This window comes from Crotalus tigris, unplaced genomic scaffold, assembly GCF_016545835.1.
Source record: "Crotalus tigris isolate CLP2741 ecotype Arizona unplaced genomic scaffold, ASM1654583v1 scf7180000020772.518028, whole genome shotgun sequence".
NCBI classification, from domain to species: Eukaryota; Metazoa; Chordata; class Lepidosauria; order Squamata; family Viperidae; genus Crotalus; species Crotalus tigris.
In genome coordinates this window covers 484,917-503,604 of record NW_024098172.1, presented here as the reverse complement: position 1 = coordinate 503,604, position 18,688 = coordinate 484,917, and the positions used below count along the sequence as shown (strand labels likewise).

General features: G+C 46.2%; 1 protein-coding gene across 6 annotated transcripts in view; it reads left to right on the top strand.

Annotated features, from left to right (window-relative positions):
* Nucleotides 1-408: 408 nt before the first annotated feature.
* Nucleotides 409-18,688, top strand: part of LZTS3 (leucine zipper tumor suppressor family member 3) — a 38,660-nt gene continuing 20,380 nt past the window's right edge. Inside the window, exons 1-2 of one of the 6 annotated variants that reach the window (XM_039368387.1) lie at nt 410-698; nt 17,044-17,119. The gene's annotated coding sequence lies outside the window, so the exon portion shown is untranslated. Of the gene's footprint in view, nt 699-12,594; nt 13,038-16,695; nt 17,235-18,688 lie in introns of those variants that run through there. The other 5 variants (XM_039368388.1, XM_039368391.1, XM_039368389.1 and 2 more) reach the window with 5 other exon arrangements.

Sequence of the window (18,688 nt, the reverse complement as noted above, 5' to 3'; positions counted from 1 at the left end):
CGCTCTCCACACACAACACGCAAGTGCGAACGTTAGCCACTTTCAGCCGACACCCTGCCTCTCGGTTCACGGAACGAGATCAGCCCGACTGCCGGGATTCGCACCGCGCACCTACCCCATCCACCCATCCAACCAAGCACATTACACCTTCTGCTCTAGGCGGGAGCCACCTTGCATTCCCACGTTACGCTCCCCTCCCGGTCCCCCTTCTTTTCCCGGCGCTTCGTGCACGTGGGAACGGACAGACCCGAAGCCTTCCGGCCTTCGCCGACAGCCCCGGGCAGGCAAGGGCTCTACGCCGGGGAGAGAAGAGTTACACAGCCGGCGATCCACCCTCTTCCTCCTCCTCCTCGATCCTGCCCGCTGATAGGCTGAAGCCGGGGCCAGGGGGGCGTGGTCGCCGTTTGCCGCAAGAAAAGGGAGCAAGACGCGTGTCGGCTAGCGCGCGCGCGTGGGGACGCCTGACTCCGGCTGCGATGCCCGCCCGCCGGAGGAGCGCCGGGGCAACCTCGCCGGGTTGCGCTTTTCGTCCGGATCGCTCCAATTCCCGCGCAAGGAGGGCGCCGCCGCCGGGCTGCCCGGGGCTGGCTCGGGGTTGAACCCCACGCGATTCCCACCCACCCCCTTGGATTGGATTGCAAAAAAGGCTCCGGATTCCGGGCAGAGGGCAGCTGGGTCCGGACCTCAGCTTGCAAAGAGTAAGGGCGGAGCACGCGGGGATCCCGGGGAAGGGGGGGGGTCCCCTCCTTCTTTGGACCCCCGCCCGGAGGGATTTTGGGGAAGGGGGCGTGGAGTGGGGGGCGTGTTGCCCGAAGGGGGCAGCATGCGTGGCTTTTGCAACATTGTCCAGGATTGCTGCGGGGAGCATCCGCGGGCGCGCGCGGGCGCTTCTGTGTGCGTGTGTGTGTGTGTGCGCGCGTGTAAAGCACACCCACCTGGGAGAAGGTACCTCGCGGTGGAGGATGCTCGTGGCTGGCTCTGTGTGTGTGTGTGTGTGTGTGTGTGTGTGTGTGTGTGTAGGGTTGTGTGTGTAAGGGTGTGTGTGTGTAAGGGTGTGTGTGTGTATGCGGAGCCAATAGACCGCAATTTTCAGCCCGCATCTCAAACGGCTCCATTCCCCGCGCAAGGTTGCACGGATGATGCGCCCATGCTCGTGGCTGGCTGGCTGGCTGGCTGGCTGTGTGTGTGAGTAAGTGTGTGTGTGTGTGGGGGGGGGGTGATCCGGAGAAATAGGGCACATTTTTCAGCATGCATCTTTGGGTTGCTCCATCCTTGTGAAACGTTGCAAGGATGGTGCGCTCATGTTCGTGGCTGGCTGTGTGTGTGTGTGTGTGTGCGCGCGCGCGCGCGTGTGCGCAAAGCAACTAGGACGCATTTTTCAGCACGCATCTCCCACGGCGCCCGCTTTGCTCCTTCCCTGTGCAAGCTTGCGCGGTTGATGCGCCTGTACTTGTGGCTCTGTGTGTGTGTGTGTGTGTGTGTGTGTGTGTGTGTGTGTGTGTGTGTATCCACAGCAAACAGGGCACAATTTTCAGCCTGCGTCTCAAACGGTTCCCCGCTTCGCTCCGTTCCCCGTGCAAAGTTGCACGGATGAGGCGCCCGTGTGTGTGTGTGTGTGTGTGTTTGTGTGCGCCTATGTGCGCTTTTGTGTCTCCCCGGGTGTGTGCATACGCGTGCCCACGAACCCAGCTACCGTGGGAAAAAGCGTTGCGGGGTGGGGGTGGGATGGGGGCAGAAAGAGTGATTCGTGTGAAGGGCGAGAGAGGTTTGGTTAGTTGGGATTGTGTTTTTTGATTCGATTTGATTCGAATTGGAGGAGCAGGTCGTAAAGACGGGACCGTCCAGCGTCCGGGGATGGAAAGCGGAGGGGGGGGGAGCGACGGCAGACTTTGGAAGCGCAGCAAGCGGGGCCGCGGCTCCGATTATGTCATCCTGTGTCGTGGGGAGGCTGGCTGATCACGCCACCCTTTGGGGGCTGAGTAATGATGCAGACTGGGGGGGCGGGGGGAGAGATGGAGAGAGAGAGAGAGAGAGAGAGCAGAGGAGAATTTTAATCATAATTTTTTTTTTTTTGCAAACCTGTCCAGCCTTAGGACCAAAAGCATCCCCTGGCTGTCATTGGGAAGCCAGGAGAAGGCGGGATAAATCCCCCTTTTCCTCCGGGATCGATTGGAAAAAGGACAACTTTCTTTTGGAAAGAAGCTACAATATTTAAAAAGTGACTGGCTTTAAGCTGAGGGCATCCATTTCTCTCTCTTTCTCTTTCTCTTTCTCTCTCTCTCTCTCTCTCCACACACACACACACAAATCTGAGGGCATATTTATCTCTATATCTCTGTCTCTCTATATCTATCTCTCTATATCTATCTCTCTATATCTCTATCTCTCTATATCTATCTATATCTGAGGGCATATTTATCTATATATAACTCTCTCTCTCTCTCTCTCTCTATATATATATATATATATTTGGTTATTCGGGTTTTCTCCACGTAAAAACGTCGCCAAGACACTTCCAATTTTACATGGGAGAAAACCCGAATAACCAAAGACCTACATACAAACACCCGCGAAAACCTCAGAAAACATATATATATATACACACATACACACACACAGACACACCACACACATCTGAGGCATATTTATCTCTATCTATTGCTCTATATCTCTCTATCTCTCTACAGTATATCTATCTGAGGGCATATTTCTCTCTGTCTATTTATCTATCTATATCTGAGGGCATATTTCTCTATGCAGTGTTTCTCAACCTTGACAATTTTAAGGCATGTGGACTTCAACTCCCTATATATAGGTAGGTAGGTAGGTAGGTCTTTGGTTATTCAGGTTTTCTCCCGCGTAAAACTGGAAGTGTCTTGGCGATGTTTCGACGAAGTCCCATTCTTCATCTTCAGGCTGGTGTTTTCGGCTTCGTGCTTCTAGGATGAAGCCGAAAACACCAGCCTGAAGATGACGAATGGGACTTCGTTGAAACATCGCCAAGACACTTCCAATTTTACGCGGGAGAAAACCCGAATAACCAAAGACCTACATACAAACACGAAAACCTCAGAAAACGTGTGTGTGTGTGTGTGTGTGTGTCTGTGTGTGTGTAGATATGTTACGATAGCCCATAAGCTAAATAAATAAATAAATTTAAAAAGTATCTTTTTTTTTGCAAATCTTTTGCTTCTCTCTGTGGTCTCTGATCCTATCCACGCGGAAACCCATTTTCTAAATCCTCTTTAGCTGGAACGCAGGTGGGTCTCTCCTGCACGCCAGATATTTGGGGTTTTAATTAATTTATTTATTTATTCCCCCCCACACCCTGGAGAATGTTTTAAAAGACAATTCTTCTGCCTTTCTGGTTTGATTGGAAATAGCTCTTATTTTCCCCTCCCACCCCACTCCCCAGCCTGGAGTTATTATTATCTTTTTAAACACAATTTTTGTGACTGTGCTTTGATTGGAAATTGGCCTTTATTTATTTTTGTCCCCAGGGAAAAAAAAATTTTTTTTTAAGCAATTCTTCTGCCTTTCTGCTTTGATTAGAAATTGGTCTTATTTTTTTTTCCCCCAGAAAATGTTTTCTTTTTAAAGCTATTTTTGTGCCTTTTTGGTTTGATTGGAAACTGGCCTTATTTTTTTTTTAGATCTAGTGGACAATCGTGGATGTAAAAACCTGATCTGTTCACAGCTCGCCAGTTTTTCTTAAAATAGTGTGTCTCGTGTGTGTGTGTGTGTGTGTGTGTGTGTGTGTGTGTGTGTGTGTTTGTGTGTGTGTATCTCTTCCACACCATCCTTCCCGAATTCTTTCCTGGAAGTCTTTCTGAGCTTGCACTGATGTCAGGAGAGACATAAATTTTTTCTGGCTGTCCAGCAGGAGGGAGAGAGAAAGAAGATGGCTTATTCTGCTGTCTTTTATTATTATTATTATTATTATTATTATTATTATTATTACTATTATTACTATTATTACTATTATTACTATTATTATTATTATCCTCCCTCCCCAATCATTTTCTAGGCTGGTCTGGAGTCGATGGCTTGGGTGTGTATATATGACAATCCAGACAGCGTGTTTTCTGCAGCTTGGCATCTAATCCCAGTGCTTTGGGGAGTGTGTACGTGTGTTTTACTGACAGCTTTTTTTTTTTTCTAAAAGAGAGAGAGCAACCCAGATCTGCAGTGCTGCATGAGGAAAAAAAAAAAATCCAGGAAATAATCCTCTTTTAGCTGGCTCTGGGTACCGAGCGTTTTGCGTTTTATTTCCAGGCTGGCTGAGCATGTTTTAAGTGTGTTGGCACAGGCTGAAGTGGAGAGATGAGGCACACACAAACACACAAAACCACAAAGCTTGGCACACCGTCGGAGGCCACGTGTCTGGACTTAACAACCACAATGGAGCCCGTTGTTTTCTGCTGCTGTTAAGTGAGTTTTGCTCCCTTTTACGACCTTGTCGCCGCTGTTAAGTGGATCCCTGCGGTTGTTAAGTTGTGTAGTGAATCCGGCCTCCCCGTTGACTCGACGTGTCAGACGGTCCGCAAAAGGAGGTGATCACGTGACCCCGGGACGCTGCAGCCGTCATAAGTATGAATCAGTTCACCAAGCGGCTGAATTTTGATCCTGGGGAGGCGGTGACCGTTGTAGATGTGAAAAATGGCCAGCAGTCCTTTTTTGCAGTGCCCTGGTAACTTCGAATGAAGGTCACTAAATGAAACCGTTGTAAGTCGAGGACTATGTGTAGATTTCATTTGAGGAATGGTGAGTTCCAGGAATGGCTTCGAGTTTTTCGGCATGACAAGGGAAGGTGAATTTCTCTCCCGGCCAAGCTGCCCGAGATAGTCCTCGTTTTACGACCACAATGGGGAATAGAATTTTCGTCGCTAAGCAAGGCAGGGATGATCTGCTTTGGCCATCGGTGTGAAGAAAACCATTGTTAAGGGAATCATGCAGTTGTTAAGCGAATCAGGAAGTTGTTAAGTGAATCCAGTTTCCCCCAATGAATCTGCCGGTTGGAAACCAGCCAGCAATGTCAAACAATTTACAACTGTTGTAAATGGGGAGAAGCCCATTAAAAATGGCTGATTTGACTGAGTGTGTGTTGTCACTGTGAGAGGGTAGTGATTTTTATTATCATTTTACTATTGTTTTACTTTTTATTATTTTAATTTCTTTCTACATTGTGTTTTTATTATGTGTGAGCCGCCTAGAGCAGGGGTAGGCAACTTTGGCTCTTTTATGACTGGTGGACTTCAATTCCCAGAATTCCTGAGCCAGCCATGCTGAGGGGAAAGGGAGAGTTTCCAAGCTGAGCCATGTTGGCTCAGGAATTCTGGGAGTTGAAGTCCATGAGTCAGAAAGCGGCCTAGGCCAGAGGTAGGCAATCTTGGCTTTTTTATGACTCATGGACTTCAACTCCCAGAATTCCCGAGTCAGCCATGCTGAGGGGAAAGGGAGAGGTTTCCATGCTGAGCCATGCTGTCTTAGGAATTCTGGGAGTTGAAGTCCACGAGTCATAAAAGAGCCAAGGTTGCCTACCCCTGCTCTAGACCTAAACCTTTCACTGTGGAAAATGTCTCTCTATGCCAAGGGTCTTCAAACTTGGCCCTTTTATGACTCGTGGACTTCAACTCCCAGAATTCCTGAGCCAACATGGGGGAAACTTTGGCCCCTTCATGACTCGTGGACTTCAACTCCCAGAATTCCTGAGCCAGCCATGCTGAGGGGAAAGGGAGAGTTTCCAAGCTGAGCCATGCTGGCTCAGGAATTCTGGGAGTTGAAGTCCACGATTCATAAAAGAGCCAAGGTTGCCTACCCGGGCCTAGAGTCTCTCTGAGGCAGTAGGCGGCTCTATAAATTCTCTAAAATAAATAAAATTAAATTAATAAATATGGGCCGGTTGCCAAGCGCCTTGTACTTTGATCCTGGGGATGCTATGACGGTTGTAAGTGCAAGGAAAGGTGGTAAATTACTTTTTTTCTAGGCCCACTGTAACTTTGAACCGTCATTAAACCAATGGTTCAATGTAGTGTGACGGCAAATTGATCGTGGGTCAAATTACGGAGAGAAATTGTTGGATTCTCCCAGTTTTACTTCTCTTACTATGGATAGTCCTCAACTTACAACAGTTTGCTTAGTGACCTTTCAAAGTTACGCCACTGAAAAAAAGCGACTTCTGCCCATTTTTCACAGTTACGACCTTTCCAGCATCCCCACGGTCACGTGATCAAAATTCAAAGGCTTGGCAATTGGTTCATATTTATGACGGTTGCATGTCCCGGGTTGAGTCACGTGATCCCCTTTTGCGACCTTTTGACAAGCAAAGGCAATGGGGAAGCCCGATTCACTTAACAACCGGGTTACTAACTGATCAACTGTGGTGATTCACTTAACAATGGAGGAAAGAAAAGTCATAAAAATAGGACAAAGCTCACTTTTGCAAACGTCTCACTTAACAACAGAAATTTTGGGCTCCCTTGTGGTCGTAAGTCGAGGACCACCTGTATCTGCTGGTGGGGGAGAATCACCACACTGCTGTCGCTTCGAATGGCTGGTTTCTCTGTCTGTCCTGTAGCCCATGGGGCCCCAACACCCAGTCTGTGGACCTCCACCGGTCCACGGCATGCTAGAAAACAGTCCACGCAAACAAGCAAAGCCCCATCCATGGGATGCAGGAAGCATGTGCAAAACCACGTTCCCCCCTCCCCGGTCCGCGGAAAAAACTCTCTCCACAGAACCCTAGTAAAGCCCGAGTAAGACCACACCTGGAATACTGTAACCAATTTTGGTCACCATATCACAAAAAAGATGTTGAATTTCAATCACGTGATCGTAGGGGGATGCTACAAAGGTCGTAAGTGTGAGAAACGGTCCTGGGCCTCTTTTTCCAGGGCTGTTGCAACTTTGAACGGACACTAAATGAACTGCCGTAAGTCGGGGACTATCTTAGAAAGGTCCTAGTTGCTTCTTTGTCCTATTTCACGGCGTCCCTCGTCCCCTTGGCTTACCCTGAACCAGGAACAAAAGCCGAGCGTGGCCGAGCGCCAGAACTAGAAATATTTCAGCATCAAAGCCGTCGTTTTTGATCGTTTCCTGGTAGAAAAGCCGGGCTCAGCTCCAGCCGGTTTGGCAAAGTTTAGGATGTCACATGAAGAGAAAGGGAGCATTGTACGTTTCCCGTGTTTGATGTTGCTCCCTACCCCCCCCGAGAAACTAATAACTTTAAATATAAAACCCTAGTGAGACCACACCTGGAATACCACAGCCAAGTTTGGTCACTTGGTGATTGGCCCAAAGTCACACAGTTGGCTACCGTGGCTAAGACAGGACTAGAACTCACAGTCACCCAGCCAGCTTTTATATACTTAAGGTGGGACTAGAACTTACTGTCTCCCACTTTCTAGAGTGGTGTCTTATTTACCAGACCATATAGGCTTTCTTGACTTGGCACGGTTGACAAAACCTAACGCCTCTTTTCTCGTTTGCATTGACCCAGTATGGCACTGAAAGGTCGTAAAATGGGGCAATGCTCACCTTAACAACGGTCTTGCTTAGCAACGGAAATTTTGGGCTCCATTGCGGTCGTATGCCGAGGATTACCTGTAATTTACAATTTAGGATGTCAATGATACAAGCATAAAAATTATTTGACTTTTTCATCCAAAGGAGAATATAACACTGGGGGGGGGGGAAAGATCTGCTGTCATTTTCATCAAAATAATTGTGAATACGAGAAAGATTTCAATAGTAAGCTGATTATTTAAGACCAAAGTCTCCATTGTTTTGTTTCTCAGTGTGTGTGTGTGTGTGTGTGTCTTTGTACATGCAAACGAAAGGGGGAAAAAATGCCAAAATGAGGCAGATTTAACAAGATAGAGAAAAGAAAATGGAAAGTAAAAAAAAAAGAACAGTTGGCTTTCTGATTTTTCCCTTTTAATGCACCTATTAATTTGCAATATTTGTAGACAAATATTCTAAATATTCCCTTGGAAGCGAGACTGTGAGTGATTATATTTGGCATGCTGTTCTTTAAACGGGACGCAAACAGGCTCTGATAAGAGTAGGAACAGCAATTTATTAAATTGATACCCCTGCTGACTCTGTTTTATTTATTTATTTTAATACGACAATGAACAGTAAAAAATGCTAATGCCAGCCTCTGCCTTTCTTGGCGTTAAATAAATACTCTTAAAGCCATCGTCTCTGAGAAATAGATATTTTTCTTCTTCTTCTTCTTGTTAGTTGCGAAGTCGTGTCCGACCCATCGCGACCCCATGGACCACGTTCCTCCAGGCCTTCCTGTCCTCTACCATCTTCTGGAGTCCATTTAAGCTCATGCCTCCTGCTTCAGGGACTCCATCCAGCCACCTCCTTCTCTGTGTCCCCTTCTTCTCTTGCCCTCCATTTTTCCCAGCATCAGGCCCTTCTCCAATGAGTCCTTCCTTCTCATTAGGCGGCCAACATAGTTGAGTTTCAACTTCAGGATCTGGCCTTCTAAAGAGCAGTTAGGGTTGATCTTCTCTAGGACTGACCGGTTTGATCGTCTTGCAGTCCAGGGGACTTGCAGGAGTCTTCTCCAGCACCAGAGTTCAAAGGCCTCCATTTGGCGCTCGGCCTTTCTTATGGTCCAACTTTCACAGCCCTACATTGCAACTGGGAAAACCATGGCCTGGACTATACGCACTTTTGTTGGCAGGGTGACGTCTCTGCTTTTTAGTATGCTGTCTAGATTTGCCATAGCTTTCCTCCCCAGGAGCTAGGAGTTCACATTCTGGGCTGCGCAACCTTATATATGTGGTTTCAGGAACTCATACAAACCCTGGTTTTCAGCAAAACCATACAGATAATTCTTGACTTAGGACCACAGTTCAGCCTAAGATTTCTGTTGCTTTAGTGAGACGGTTGTTTAGCGGGTTTTGCCCCATTTTACGACTTGTTTTGGCCACTCTCGTTAAATGAATCACTGCGGTTGTTAAGTGAGTAACGCGGTTGTTAACTGAATCGGGCTTCTCCCGTTGACTTGGCTTTCTAGGAGGTCGCAAAAAGGGGATGGCGTGACTCTGAGACCCTGCAACCGTCATAACTACGAGTCAGTTGCCAAGTGTCTGGATTTTAATGAGGTGACCACGGGGGGGGGGGGGATTCTGGGATGGTTGTAGCTTGAAAAACGGGTCATAAATCCCTTTTTTCAGTGATGTTGTAACTTTGTCAAGCTTTGCTTTTTTATTGCAGACGTTTCATGACCCAACTAGGTAACATTAACAGTGCTAGAATGGAGTGAGGTTTGTGGGGAGGAAGAGGAGGAGGAGGAAGAAAGAGGAGGATGACTTTGGGGATTCTTGATGGTTTCTGAGCTTTGTTCTGTTATTGCAGACATTTCATGACCCAAGTAGGTAACATTATCAGTACTAGGAGAGAGAGAGTTTGCAAAGAAGAAGAGGAGGAGGAAGAGGAGGAGGAGGAGGAAGAGGAGGAAGAGGAGGAAGAGGAGGAGGAAGAGGAGGAGGAGGAGGACAGCAACGATGACGACTGTGGAGTCCTCTCTCTGTTTGTTTGTTTTCTTGCAGACGTTTCATGACCCAATTAGGTAACATCATCAGTGTTAAAAGGGAGTGGGGTTTTGGGGGAGGAGGAAGAGGAAGAGGAGGAAGAGAAAGAGGAGGAAGACTATGGGAGTTGTTGATGCTCTCTGAGCTTTGTTCTTTTATTGCAGACATTTCGTGACCCAACTAAGTAACATTATCAGTGCTAAGAGGGAGGGAGTTTACAAAGAAGAGGAGGAGGAGGAGGAGGAGGAGGAGGAGGAGGAGGAGGAGGAGGAGGAGGAGGAAGAAGACTGTGGAGTCCTCAGTGCTCTCTCAGTTTGTTTGTTTTCGTGCAGACATTTCATGACCCAACTAGGTAACATCATCAGTGTTAAAAGGGAGTGGGGTTTTGGGGGAGGAGGAAGAGGAAGAGGAGGAAGAGAAAGAGGAGGAAGACTTTGGGGATTCTTGATAATTTCTGAGCTTTGTTCTGTTATTGCAGACATTTCATGACCCAAGTAGGTAACGTTATCAGTGCTAGGAGAGAGAGAGTTTGCAAAGAAGAAGAGGAGGGGGAGGAGGAAGAGGAGGGGGAGGAGGAGGAAGAGGAGGAGGAGGAGGACGGCGACGACGACAACAATGACAGTGGAGTCCTCAGTCTGTGGAGTCCTCTCTCTGTTTGTTTGTTTTCTTGCAGATGTTTCATTACCCAACTAGGTAACATCATCAGTGTTAAAAGAAAGTGGGGTTTTGGGGGAGGAGGAAGCGGAGGAGGAAGAAGAGGAGGAAGAGAGAGAGGAGGAAGACTGTGGGAGTTCTTGATGCTCTCTGAGCTTTGTTCTTTTATGGCAGACATTTCGTGACCCAACTAGGTAACATTATCAGTGCTAGGAGGGAAGGGAGTTTGCAAAGAGGAGGAGGAGGAGGAGGATTGTGGGATCCTTGGTGCTCTCTGAGCTTCATTGCCCGAAAGATGCTTTTCCAAAATTGGACTTTTGGGGGTGTTTTTTTCCCCCCTTGAAAACATTTCGCTTCTTCTCCAAGAAGCTTCTTCAGTTCGGAAGAAGTTTCAGAACTGAACAAGCTTTGTGGATGAGAAGTGGAATATTCTCCAGGAAACCTCCCCCCCCCCGAAGAAAGCCCAGTTGCCTTTGGGACAACCCATGGCCTGGATGATGGAGAATCGCCGTAGGCTCTAAGCTTATTTGTTGGTTTGCCAAAGGGCTGGGGGTGTCGAAATGCAACTGTGGCTGTGAAGAAGGTTTTTCTCTGAAATGGTGATGCCTTTTTGCAGTGACTTCTCCTAGCATAGTGGTTCTCAACCTGTGGGTCGGGACCCCATTTGGGGTCGAACGACCATTTCACGGGGGTCGCCAAACAAGGCTGTCCACCATTTTTTTCCCCTTTTCTTTGGCCATGCCCCTGGCACCCGGTGATGTATAAGTGGTTGGGGGTCACCACAACATGGGGAACTGTATTATGGGGTTGCGGCATTAGAAAGGTTGAGAACCACTGTCCTAGCAGATTGCCAAAAAGCTGCTACAACAGATGTACTCCACATACCTACTGAGAAATTCCTTAATGCAGAGGTCCCCAACCTTCGGCTGCAGCACGCCGGCAACCGGTCCGCACAAACAAGTGAACCCCCTCCGTGGGATGCAGGCAGCACACAAAACCACGCACTCTCCGGTCTGCGGAAAAACTTCTCTCCACGGAACCGGTCCCTGGTACCCGAAAGGTTGGGGGGGGGCTCTGCTTTAATGGATCCCCACTTCCCCCCCCTTTCCCCATCGTCCAGCCCTCGTGGCTTTTAAGCATGGAGTCGAACACCTGGATTGGCTTAATGGCATCATGGATCAATGGAGTCAGAACCGTATCAGTTATTAGCAAAAGACTCAGTCGGTCATTGCAACGCCATGTTCATTTCAGCGTATGCATAAAAAGTCCTAGCTGGGTGGTTTTCTTGCAGACATTGCATTACCCAAACTAGGTAACATCATCAGTGCTAGAAGGCAGTGGGGTTTGTGGTGGCGGTGGTGGTAGAGGAGGAGGAGGAGGAGGAGGAGGAGGAGGAGGAGGAGGAGGAGGAGGAGCACCATGGGGTCCTTAGTGTTCTCTGGGCTTGGTCGTTTTCTTGCAGACGTTTCATGACCCAACTAGGTAACATGATCAGTGCTAGAAGGCAGTGGGGTTTGTGGTGGTGGTGGTGGTGGTAGTGGTGGTGGTGAAGGAGGAGGAGGAGGAGGAGGAGGAGGAGGAGGAGGAGGAGGAGGAGGAGGAGCACTATAGAGTCCTTAGTGTTCTCTGGGCTTGGTCGTTTTCTTGCAGACGTTTCATGACCCAACTAGGTAACATAATCAGTGCTAGAAGGCAGTGGGGTTTGTGGTGGTGGTGGTGGTGGTGATGGTGAAGGAGGAGGAGGAGGAGGAGGAGGAGGAAGAGGAACAGCAGCACCATGGGGTCCTTAGTGTTATCTGGGCTTGGTCCTTTTCTTGCAGACATTTCATGACCCAACTAGGTAATATCATCAGTGCTAGAAGGGAGTGGGGGGGAGGAGGAAGAGGAGGAGGAAGGCTGTGGGGTCCCTGGTGCTCTCTGAGCTTGATGGTTTCCTTGCAAACGTTTCATGACCCAACTAGGTAACATCATCAGTGCTAGAAGGGAGTGTGGTTTGGGAAGGGGAGGAGGAGGAGAAAAAGGCAGACGATTGTGGGGGTCCTTGCTGCTCTCTGACATTGGTCGTTTTCTTGCAGAGGTTTCATGACTCAGATTAGGTTAAGGTCATCAGTGCCAGCTAACAGGTGTCTGCTGTTAAGGCTGTTTCTAAGCCAGATCTCTGGATCAACTCGGAGATCTGGTGACCTAATGGGCAGGTGGGAATCCCCTTGAGAAACAGGAGGAAGTGTGGCAACTAAGACCATGGTCAGAGAAGAGAAACCGGAGTCCCGTCCGGAACTGTAACCGGAGAAGGCGCCTCAGACAACACACACACACACACACACACACACACACACACACACACACACACACACACGCTGCCAATCCCAGTTCTCACGAAGATGAAAGGAAGGAGGTGGGAAGCGCATCCAAGCTTGCAGAGATTCTGTTACTGTAACCTTATAGTAGGCAAAGCCGGATTAGCCTGCGTGGTTTCGTAGGTATGGTCTACCTGGAAGATTGACAGGTGAATACAGGGAAAAGCCACTTCAAAAAAAAAAAAAATCTGATCCTCCTGAGATCAGGGGGAGGGTGGCTACAGACTGGAGCAGTTTGTGTTTGTGTGTGTGTGTGTGTGTGTGTTTTCACACCAGCCTCAAGAAGCCAAAAATAAAATATCTTGGATTGTACCCAAGTCAAAGTGCTGAGCTTTGTTGACTGCCGGAAAGTTTTAAAATGGAACTAGCTAAGGACGATATGGTTCTACCCGGGATTGGCTTGAAGGCAGGGTTGTGTGGACGCCGCAGAACAGAGGTCTAGGGATGAAGGCACCAGGCCAGAAAGCAGGAGATGGTGAGTTCTAGTCTTGCCTTAGGGACTAGAAAAACGGCTAGGTGACTTTGAGCCAATCACCAAAGCTGAGTGTCTTTGGGCCAATAACCAGGAGACTGTGAGTTCTAGTGTCTATGGCACAAAAGTTGGCTGAGTGGGCCAATCACCCGGAGACTGTGAATTCTAGTGTCGTCTAAGGCACAAAAGTTGGCTGAGTGACTTTTTGGGCCAATAACCAGCAGACTGTGAGTTCTAGTCCCATCTAAGGCACAAAAGTTGGCTGAGTGACTTTGAGCCAATAACCAGGAGATTGTGAGTTCTAGTGTCTGGCACAAAAGTTGGCTGAGTGATTTTGGGCCAATCACCCGGAGACTGTGAGTTCTAGTGTCGTCTAAGGCACAAAAGTTGGCTGAGTGACTTTGGGCCAATAACCAGGAGACTGTGAGTTCTAGTGTCGTCTATGGCACAAAAATTGGTTGAGTGGGCCAGTGACCCAGAGACCATGAGTTCTAGTGCTATTTAGGGCACGAAAGCTGGCTAGGTGATTTTGGGCCAGTCCCCAGGAGGCTCTGAGTTCTAATCCCACCTTATGCACAAAAGCTGGCTGGGTGACTTTGGGAGATGGTGAGTTCTACTAACGCCTTGGCCTTTAAACCCAGCTGAGTGATTTTTGGCCAATCCCCCCCCCCGTCTCTCTCTCCGGCCAACCTACCTCATAAGGTTGTTGTTCAGGAAAATAGGAGGAGGAAGATCTATTGGGTGTCTTTGCCATCTTGAATTATTTGCAAAGTAATCAAAGCAGGACAGCAATAAATAAATAAATGGACATTTGCCCCCCCAAGTAGGAATGCTAAAGTGCTACTGACCAAGTTGGTGGCTTTGTTGATGGGTCTTGTTATAGCCCTGGCCAGAACGGACAGCCTTTGGTCCAGCATACAATAAGCTTTCTTGTCTCTGACGGGGCTGGAATAGAAGACCTCCAGGATCCCTTCCAGCCGTATTGATTCTTCGAGTCAGAAAGCATTACAGCAGTGGTTCTCAACCTTTTTAATGCTGCGACCCCCAACCGGTCGTAAGTCGAGGACTACTCAACTGGTGCAGCACCGTTTGCAGAATGGGACTTTTGGCGGGCTCAGCAGGGCAGAGACAGCCTGGACAATTCCTATTGGCTTTTGAAAGCCAATAGAATTAGACTCTATTCAAGAGAGTCTATTCTATTGGCTTTCAAAAGCCAATAGAATAAAAGGGAGTAGCACAGCTAAGGAAAAGGGGGAAAAAATGGCGGACTGCGTTGTTTGGCGACCCCCGTGAAATGGTCGTTCGACCCCAAATGGGGTCCCGACCCACAGGTTGAGAACCACTGCACTACAGCTTCTTCTCTGACAGGACGATGGGCTTAAGCCTTTTGGATGAAAAGTTGTTTTTTTTTATAAACAATTTTTATTGATTTTCCATTTTACACCAACAGAAGCTTAAGAGCCAGCGTGGAGATATGGTGGTCAATTACAAAAGAAACAACAACATAATAAATATACAATTCACACAATGTCTGTCAAAATTTCCCTCTCTATGTAGAATATTATACAGTAATTAAATAGATTCAAATAAATTCATTCATTAATATATCTAAATATAAGTTTCCTTAATCAATAGAAACTTTCAACCGCTCAATATCAATATAATAATCAAATTAGTACAATCCTATAACCAATTCGTTCATTAATATATTGCTATATATAAATTAAGTGCTTAAATCAAAACTAGCGCTATCTGTTTAAATTATTGTAGTCTCATTAGTACATTTCTAACACAGATTTTCATTAAATATATAGCTAAATATGAATTTCATTCATCACTAAACATTTACAAAAGCTCCTTATCTATCCCAAAGATCCTGTTTTAATCTTTATTAATTTTTCAAATATTTAAATTTAAATTAACCTATTTATTTTACTATTCAGGGACCCCAAATTTCTCTTATTTAAACATATTAGCTCCAAAACTAAGTTCTTATATTTCTCAACTATATTTCTATTCTTTTTCAGTAATTCTCCAATTATTAATTCCATCTCATTCAAAAAAAAAACACAAACAAGAAAAAACAAACATACACAAAAAAATACATATACTTACTATCCTTCAATATTAAATTCTAAATTATTTCATAATAGCCTCCCTTTTAAACAAAAACCAAATCTAAAACAGTCCGAATTGCTATAAACATTTTATCATCCATAATTATCATCTCAAATTTAATATTTAATGAAGAGAAGGATGAGGGGGGACATGATAGCAGTCTTCCAATATCTCAGGGGCTGCCCCAAAGAAGAAGGAGTCAAGCTCTTCTCCAAAGCGCCTGAAGGCAGGACAAGAAGCAATGGATGGAAACTCATCAAGGAGAGAAGCAACCTAGAAATAAGGAGAAACTTCCTGACAGTTAGAACAATTAATCAGTGGAACAACCTGCCTCCAGAAGCGGTGAATGCTCCAACACTGGAAGTTTTTAAGAAGAGACTGGACAGCCATTTCTCCGAAATGGTATAGGGTTTCTTGCCTGAGCAGGGGGTTGGACTAGATGACCTCCAAGGTCCCTTCCAACTTTACTATTATTATTATTATTATTGATCATCACACAGTCAGCCAGATGTTCAGACTGGATTTGGCATTTTGTCTACCTATCGAGTCCTTACCCAGGACCTGGGATAGGCAGATGTGGATGTTTGATGGTATTACAGGTATCGTCGCAGGATGGAAGCAGTTCCTAATAAGGCCGCCTTTTGCAATTGACTAATAGCGAATTTGTCAATGCCAATGGTGTTCAAGTGGTGCTCCAGTTGTTTTGGGATTGCACCCAAGGAGCCTATGACTATTGGTACTACCCTTGCTTGCTTTTGCCACAGTCTTTCTATTTCTATTTGTAGGTCTTTGTATTTTGTTATCTTCTCCAGTTCTTTCTCTTCTATTCTGCTGTCTCCAGGCACTGCCACGTCCACTATCCAGACTTTTTTGTCTTTCTTATCGACAATTGTTAAGTCTGGGGTGTTATGTTGCAGGTGCTTGTCTGTTTGAATTCTGAAGTCCCAGAGCAGTTGAACTTTATCATTTTCTATGACTTTCTCTATTTTATGATCCCACCAGTTCTTGCTTACAGGCAAATGATATTTTTTGCAGATCTTCCAATGCACCATTGTTGCTACTTTGTCATGCCGCTATTATTATTATTATTATGGATCATCGCACAGTCAGCCAGATGTTCAGACTGGATTTGACATTTTGTCTACCTATCGAGTCCTTACCCAGGACCTGGGATAGGCAGATGTGGATGTTTGATGGTATTACAGGTATTGTCGCAGGATGGAAGCAGTTCCTAGTAAGGCCGCCTTTTGCAATTGACTAATAGCGAATTTGTCAATGCCAATGGTGTTCAAGTGGTGCTCCAGTTGTTTTGGGATTGCACCCAAGGAGCCTATGACTAGTGGTACTACCCTTGCTTGCTTTTGCCACAGTCTTTCTATTTCTATTTGTAGGTCTTTGTATTTTGTTATCTTCTCCAGCTCTTTCTCTTCTATTCTGCTGTCTACAGGCACTGCCATGTCCACTATCCAGACTTTTTTGTCTTTCTTATCGACAATTGTTAAGTTGTTATTATTATTATTATTATTATTATTATTATTATTATTAATATCTCATTCTGGGTTTCTTTCGATTCCAAATAGGTTTCCATAGTCGAGTCTCTAGTTCCGCAAATGGCTGTCCCCTTGTCTCCTTCCACACTGTACACAGGCAACAAGAGGTCTCCCATTATCCATTTTATTAGGCTGATGAAAAGTTTTTAATTTCTGAAAAATTGCCAGCTTGCCAGAGAAGAGTTAATGAGCCTGGCTGTTTGCAAGCTCGCAAACTTCCTGGTTGGCTCCAGCCATCTGTGGGAACGAGGCTGAATCCAGCTTTTCTTTGAGCAAACAGGTGATGGACGTTCTTCCCACCAGCTATTAGTGTCTGCTTTCCCTTTTTTTTCTTCCTCCAGAGTGCCTACAAAAGAAGCAACTTCAACCCGGGGTTTTTGCCTGAGCGATGTGAAGAAAACCACCTGGAACATCAAGGTAAGGGTCCCTTTCAGAAGCCTTCTGCGTCGTCCTTCGCCGTCTCGTTCTTGCACGGAGAACGTGCAACTCTCCCCACTGGCTTTTGACAAAAGCAGGCAAGTCTTTTCTAAATGTGAGTTGTGGAGCAGGGGGCTGGCAAAGGACGTGGGGAGGAGATGGGGGGGGTGTCTTTCATCCCCTCCTCTTGGTTTGAAAAATTGTGATTTGGAGGAATTGTTTTTTTTTTTTTCCCTCTCCTCCCCCATGTTTTCTGGCTCAATTTTCTCCTAGCTTCGGATTGTTGTTGTGGAGCTTTGCCTGGAATTGCAACCCATTTTGAGGTCCTGGAATCAAAGCTCGGCTTGCGTTCACACAACAGTCCCCCCCTCCCCAGTTTTAACTTAAGTGAGGTTTTCTGCGCCCGTCTCTTGGGGGGAGAGTTTGTGATAACGGGGTGTGGGTGTGTGTGTTGGAAAAATCCTGATTAATTGAATCGAGTGTGTATGTTTACTTAAGTGTGGGCAAAGGTACTGGGTGAATTCAAGAATGCTGAGTATGAAGGCAACCCGCAAATTATCTTGAAATAAACAATGATTGAAATGTTCCAGTTTAGAACGGCACGCCAAGTGGAGCTTAAAAATAACTTTACTGGGCTTCTTCAAGCCAGCCTTGACTTTCCCTTCAGAAGGAAATTAAATTCTGGAGGGACCAAAAAATTGTGTGGTTTTTTTTTTTTTGTAGCCCAGGAGAACGGAGTCGTTTTTTTCCCCTTTGCAACTGTGGGTCGTTGTTAAAAATGGCTCTCCAGCACGCAGTTTTATATCAGATGCATTTGGGGGTGCTGGCTTTGCGCTCGGCACATGCTTTGAGCGACTCTTGTTGACGAACCACGGCTCTGACCTGCAGAAGAAATTCAGCTGTGTTTTGTTTTGTTTTAAATAAGGACCAGAGGCTCCGTCTTTATTCCAGTTTGGTGTGAGGTTGGGCAATTGTGGCTTCTGTTTATAGCGGGTTTATTATTTAGAAACTCTTTGGTGGTTTATGCAAAGGAAAGGCCACTTAAATGAGAGAAGGGATTTCTTTTTTTTTTTTTTTTTTACTTTTTTCCAAAGTTAAAATACAAAATAAAGAAAAAAGAAGAAACAAGGTGACAATCCATCACCTGATACTAATAGTAATTTTTTAAAAAAAAAAAGTGTGTAAGAAAAAAATAACAAATAACAAATACCGGTAGGTCATTCATAAAAAAATCCACCCGGGCTGAAGACTGCAACTCATAGTTTCTGCTCCCCTTACATAACAGGTCTACAAATACGGGCAGTCCTCAACTTACGACCACAAATTTGAGCCCAAATTTATCTGTTGCTAAGTGAGATGTTTGTACCTTGCTCAATAGTAGTAACTGTGAGAGGGATCTCGGAGTCCTAATGGACAATCACTTAAATAGGAACCAGCTGTGTGCTGCAGCTGCCAAAAAGACCAACACAGTGCTAGGCTGCATTAACAGAGGGATAGAATCAAGATCACGTGAAGTGTTAATACCACTTTACAAGGCCTTGGTAAGGCCGCACTTGGAATACGGCATCC